Raw genomic sequence first — 6,000 nt, forward strand, 5'->3', positions numbered from 1 at the left:
TATGCGGTCAAGTAGTAATACAGGGTGAGCAAAAAGTCCATAGTAACTTTAAAAATTCATAAAAACGGGAAAAATAACAGAAATAAAAAACGGTTTGCAGGGTTAGCATCGCTAGAACACTGGAATTTTTTAAGACAGGAAAAAATAACTCAAAAACAGCCGATAGGTGGCACTGACTTACAAAGAAAAGATACGCAAATAACGAACAGAATGCCTCCAAATCGTTTATTACAGCTCTGGTTGTTCCAGAGCTGTTGGATAACACATTGTAGACGAGTTACAAATCCAGCAACAGCAGAGTGCAGCAGGGTACACATACACGGCTTACACGGTGAACTGGTTGTGTATTAGTAGCGTAAGTTCTCATAATCGTCTCATTTGCATATTTCCACCGAAGTCGCTCGTACCAGCGGTACCTATCGGCTGTTTTTTTAGTTATTTTTCCTGTCTTAAAAAAATTCCAGTGTCCTGGGATGTTAACCCAGCGAAACGTTTTTTATTTCGGTTATTTTTCCGGTTTTTATTCATTTTTAAAGTTTCTACGGACTTTTTGCCCACCTTGCAGCAACTGTATAGTCAGAATACAAGGAACTCATATTGAAAAAAAAAAAAGACATTCTTCAGCCTGCGATATCGATATAGGCTTTTTTTTTTTAACCGAGCACAACTCAGGAGTCCGTCACTATGACCACTCGACCACCACAGCGGCATCGATATAGGCTGTCAAAGCCTATAATGCATCCATGGGAATACTTGTGCGATTGATACTTGGCATATTACCGGTGTGTGCTAAGAACAAACAAATGGCCTATTAGAGTTTTCACTCCTTTTTGTCGATCTTGTTATTTCGAATTGTTGGGTAATGTGTGTTAGGTTTTACAAAAAAAAAGACTAAACGCCTATAAGAATTTAAATGAATATAACTTAGAATGGTTGTTGCATCAGTTCCAGGTAGAGAAATTTCCTTCACTTATGGATTGTTCTGAAAAAGTTGTTCCCCAACCCATGAAAGATATTCGCCTGGATGGAGTGAATCACTTTCCTCCGATACATGGACGATGAAAATGCATCGAAATGCAAATCAAGAACCAGCGTGATTGGTACAAAATGTCCAATGTATTTGTGTGTTTTGAAAAAAAAAAATTGAAGTTCCATTTGATGTCATATATAGTATATACAGGAATAGGGCGATGGAAAAGTTCAGAAAAGATGAGAAAAACTTTAAGAGGTTTTAGTACACACCAATACAAACAATTATCATCAAAGAATGCATGGTCTAACAAGAAACGCAAATGCGCTAACGCTTTTCGAAACGGCCGCTCCGCAAACGTTAAAACGTTATTTCTGCTCAAATTTATCGGTAGGAAAAGAACACCGTGCATGCAAATCTGTAACTCGGGCAAGAAGAATAAACCGTATGCAAATCTTCGTGACAGTGAATAAAAAGGCGCGGACGCCAGCCCTGTGAAGTTATTCCAGGGTGCAACCGTTCTAACAGTTGTAACGTACGGGATAATGGTGCACTTTAGTAATACTGAGTCTCGATCTCGAATAAAAAAAAAAGAAAATCACCCAGGTATACATGCACGCCATATTTGGTAAGGGGGGGGGGGGGTTGGCCCCTGTAACTAACACGGCTGCTTCTTGTCGTTGGTGTGGTGTCCAGTAAGTAGTACTTTATGACATGCATGACAGACATGCATTTCACAGACATGCATAAATGAAATGCATGTCTGCGAAATGAATGCGTAAATGAAATGCATGTCTACTTTTTCAGTATTACTAAAGTGGGCCATTATCCCGTACGTTACAACTGTTAGAACGGTTTCACCCTGGAATAACTTCACAGGCCTGGCGTCCATGCTTTTTATTCACTGTGACGCAGATTTGCAGACGGTTTTTTCTATTTTTGTCAGTATTTTTCCATTGGAAATAACGATTGTGGGGGGGGGGGGGAAGCACCAAAATTGATACTGGGCCCCGAACGACAGAGTAAGTTTTCGCTTCTAGTTGAGATCCTGGGCATGGGTCCTCTGGCCATGGGGACATGGACTAAGATTGCCCTGGTTCCACAACCAGGATTCTGAAAGTAGGCGCATCCCCCCCCCCACATATTTTCACTTGAAAGCTTCATTTCCTCAGCTCTTTGTGCCCCCCCCCCTTCATAATTTCTCATGGCTCTCCCTTTCATCTGATTTTCACCCGTTCCCCCTCCAATATATTTCAGTATCCGAGGGGGGCCATATCGGTTTCCCGGTTGAGCACCAGTGGTCTACGTTATCGTTACGGGACGAAGTGATGATAACTATAAACAGAAATGATACAACCAATCTGTTTGAAATGGTTACAGTAATGGTTTCTGTAAGCAGACAGCTACGGTTAAGGTCCTGCAAATGATATAGAGCAGCGGTTCTCAACTTTTATCGACTCGCGGAACTTTTTTAGTATATAATTTAGCCCGTAGGTTTAGCTCTTTTATTTATTTCTTTATGAAATTTACTGATTTATTAATCTTTCTTCGAGTGGCCGCGAAGTTCTCGGGAAAAGCACACGGAGCACCAAAGGCATGGCCCCCCCACAAGGGTGGGGCTGACATAACTCCAGCCCTAGGGCCAGGGACGATTGTCATAATTTTTTGTTTCTCCACGCTATAAATTAATCATAGAGGAGCCCGTGAAAAGGCTGACATTGGGGCCCAACAAAGGTCCCAGACCAGGGGCCCTGCTCCAGGATGTGAGGACCATCACCAAAGACTGCGTGGAGCTCCGGTTGAGAACAGCTGTTCTAGGATGTAAAGACTTACACCTTGATTCAATAAACTTCTTTTTCCCTAATCAACACGGCTTTCGATCATCTTTATCAGTAACTACCAATTAGCCCTTTTCATGCATGATTTATAACAAGCAGTATCGACAAAAACGTCCAAACTGATATAATTTTCTTGGATTTCATTTGACAGGGTGCCTCACACAAAACCTCTACTTAAACTCCAAAACCTTAGCCCATGTGTTGAACTGCTTAAATGAGTGGAAGCCTTCCTCACCAACCGCAGTCAGTTTGTCTCGTTCAAGGGCCAGAACTCCCCATTTCTCCAGGTTAAGTCTGGCATGCCCCAAGGTTCGGTCCTCTCGCCATTATTATTTTTGATTTATATAAACGATATTCTTAATTCCATTAATTTGCATACGATTTACGATACTCTTTGCAGACGATTACGTCATCTACCAAACAGTGCACAACGAATCCGACAAAGCATCTCTCCAAAATAACCTCAACATTATATCGGAATGATGCTCCTCCTGGCAATTACCCCTTAACTCTTCAAAAACAGTTTTTATGAAACTTACTCGCAAAAGACTTCCCCTTGATTCTTACTCTGCCAATAATTTTCAAATCAACAAGGTTTCTTATAAACATCTGGGTGTAATTATTTCTGCCGACCTCCGTTGGAACCTCCATGTTGATTACGTCTTTCATAAGTGTCTCCAAAAACTCTTTTTTTCTCCGTCGAAACCTTAAAAACTCCACCCGTCACCTCAGGCATCTCTGCTTCCAAACCTACATTCTTCCCGTACTCTCATATGCCTGTGAAATCAAGGACCCCCACACTCTCTCCAATATAGAAAAACTAGAATCTATTCAAAATAAATCCATCCGCTTCATTTTAAGCTGTTGGTCATCCTCTGTCTCCGTCACTGAACCCCTTTTCCTCAGTAGACATATCTATCGATTAACATTCCTTTTCAAAATCCTTCACGGCCTTTTTCATATCGACTAAATCCAGAGAAAGAGAGAGAGAGAGAGAGGGGGCTTCATACTTTTCCAATAGAATTAACCATTCCCTAAAACTGAAACCCATCTTTGCATTCATAGATTGTTTCAAATTTAGTTTCTTTCCTTGAAAAATAACCGATTGGAACTATCTCCCAGCAAACATTATTGATTGTACAACAGTTTGCGATTGCTTTTGTAACACCAACCGTCCCTTCTGACAAATTTCACCACTGCATTCCCTTGTAAAAGCATCGGTCAATCAATATTGAATAAATGATTAAATAAAGGCTGTCTGACTACTAACTACGTAGTTGGTTTGCGCTAGCTGAAATTTAACGTGGAAAAACTTTTCATTTCAATGTATCGATACTGGTTGAACGGGCGTTTGACGAGCGTGGAAATCTCACGAACTCGAACTTGTGAAATGATGCAAGTCAAAGCAGGATTTTGACGTTACTAATCGAGACGAAACTGACTAAGATCAAGAGGTTTCGGAAGTGTTAAGTCACCCCCCCCCCCCCACGAATACTCGACTTCAGCTCAATTCAGAGGATTTCGATATTTTTGAATAAATTCTGGGGGGGGGGGGGTTGCTCAGAACTGTTTTTCAAAAACGTGTGCGCTCAGCCTTTATGTCAGTGTGGGCCACCTCACTGATTTGAAAAACGGGCCACTTGATAAATCTGGAACAGCACTCTGCAGGTTACTTAAGTAATTTATAAACATACCACGGATAACTTTGGTGATCTGTAAATGTGTCACGGGCCACTTGAGTGATCTGGAACCGTGCCGAAGGTCACTCGAATGAGCTGGGAATATACTGTGGCAATCTGTAAACGCGACATGGGTCATTAAATCAAACTGTGACTGTGCCGTGGGACAACTGAGTGATCAGGAAATATGCCGCCGTCCGCGGCGGTGATCTGGAACTGTGACGTGGGGCACTTAAGTGATGTGTAAATGTGCCGCGGACCACTTGAGTGATCTAGAACTGTGCGGCCGGTCATTTAGGTGGAATATGCCACAGCAATCTGTAAATATGCCACGGGTCACTAAAGTGATCCGGGAATATGCCGTGGGACACTTAAATGATATTAAAATAGGCCGCTTGAGTGATCTGGAACTGTGTCGTTGGTCACTCAAGAGATCTTCAATTCTCCGTGGGTCATTCATGTGGTCTGGGAATGTGACACTCAAGTGATCTGAAAGTGTGCCGTGGGACACACTTAGGTGATTTGAAAGTGTGACGTGGGTCACACTCAGGTGACTTTAAAGTGTGTCGTGGGACACACTCAAGTGACTTGAAAATGTGCCGTGGGACACTTATGTGATGTGAAACTGCATCGCGGGTCATTTAAGCGATATGGAAATGTGCCACTTGATTCATTTTAGAAAATTATGTTAGAGGTCACGGGCCACATCAGATTACTCCGAGGGCATCATTTTTTATCATTTGGCCGGCGGGTCATAGGCTGAGCATGTATGCCACAGTTATTAGAGCATCCATTGCACCCTCGTTTCTGACGCCTCTGTTGGGCTCGCTGTGTCCAGCCCAGGGCCCTCGAATCAAACGACGAGGGGGGGGGGGTGTAAACAAAATTATTGGAATCTTTCACTAATTCAACATAATGTTGCAACAACACATAATCTAATTTTGAATTTTCATTAATTCTCTGGAGCTGTTTCTTTCATTAATTTTCTATCATTTTATTCCCCAAGTTTGGATTTAATTTTTTTCATTGATTTTGAATTTTTAACAGATTTTGAATTATCACTTTCAATCAGACAAAATTATCATTAGGTCAGGAATTACTCCTTAAATTAATTTCGAACTTTCATTAATTTTTCTTAGTTTTAGTGAATTTTTCTGTTCAGCTATTTTTCAACATTCCTGTGAACGTAATTTCATAATATTGTCACTGTCTAGAGCCCGGTTTCACATTTTTTTTCTCTCATCGCCAACAACTGAAGCCAACCCGTAAGACCCTATGTTATACACTGAAGAGCCAAAAAAACTGGTGCACCTGCCTAATATCGTGTAGGGCCCCCGCGAGCGCGCAGAAGTGCCGCAACACGACGTGGCATGGACTCGTCTGAAGTAGTGCTGGAGGTAATTGACACCATGAATCCTGCAGGGCTGTCCGTAAATCCGTAGGAGTAAGAGGGGGTGGAGATCTCATCTGAACAGCACGTTGCAAGGCATCCCAGATATGTTCAATAATGTTC

The sequence above is a fragment of the Pholcus phalangioides genome, unplaced genomic scaffold (assembly GCF_987345545.1).
Source record: "Pholcus phalangioides strain wild (caught in Gottingen) unplaced genomic scaffold, Ppha-v1.0 ptg000003l_1, whole genome shotgun sequence".
Taxonomy (NCBI): Eukaryota; Metazoa; Arthropoda; class Arachnida; order Araneae; family Pholcidae; genus Pholcus; species Pholcus phalangioides.